We start from the raw sequence: 391 nt of genomic DNA on the forward strand, positions 1-391 counted from the left end.
ATGCTCTGCGTGGGAGAATTTTATGCTTTCAACAGCAGCATGATGAATCTATCCCTAAGGTATGGGAACGCTTTCAAGATTATATATCAGAATGTCCTCATCATGGGATGGAGAAATGGCTACTCATGTAGACTTTCTACCATGGGTTGACCAATAGTACCCATGAGAACATGAATGCTACTGTTAGAGGTGCTTTCCTATCACTCATAGTCCTAGGAGCAATAGCTCTCATAGAGAAGAGGACCTCTAGCCAAGGTTGGAATGAAGAACATCTTCAGACCCACAAGAGAGGTGGAGGTATGCATCAACTCAAGGGGGTAGACATGCTATCTGCCAAGATGGATCTACTCATGAAGAAACTTGAAGACCGAACCAATGAAAAGCAAGAAGT

General features: G+C 43.2%; 1 non-coding gene across 1 annotated transcript; it reads right to left on the minus strand.

Moving 5' to 3' along the window:
* LOC136530032 (small nucleolar RNA R71) lies at nt 1-109 on the minus strand. The gene has a single exon (XR_010777541.1). It is a non-coding gene; the product is annotated as a small nucleolar RNA R71 (small nucleolar RNA).
* Nucleotides 110-391: the final 282 nt, after the last annotated feature.

Source organism: Miscanthus floridulus, chromosome 19, assembly GCF_019320115.1.
Source record: "Miscanthus floridulus cultivar M001 chromosome 19, ASM1932011v1, whole genome shotgun sequence".
In the NCBI taxonomy this organism is placed as follows: Eukaryota; Viridiplantae; Streptophyta; class Magnoliopsida; order Poales; family Poaceae; genus Miscanthus; species Miscanthus floridulus.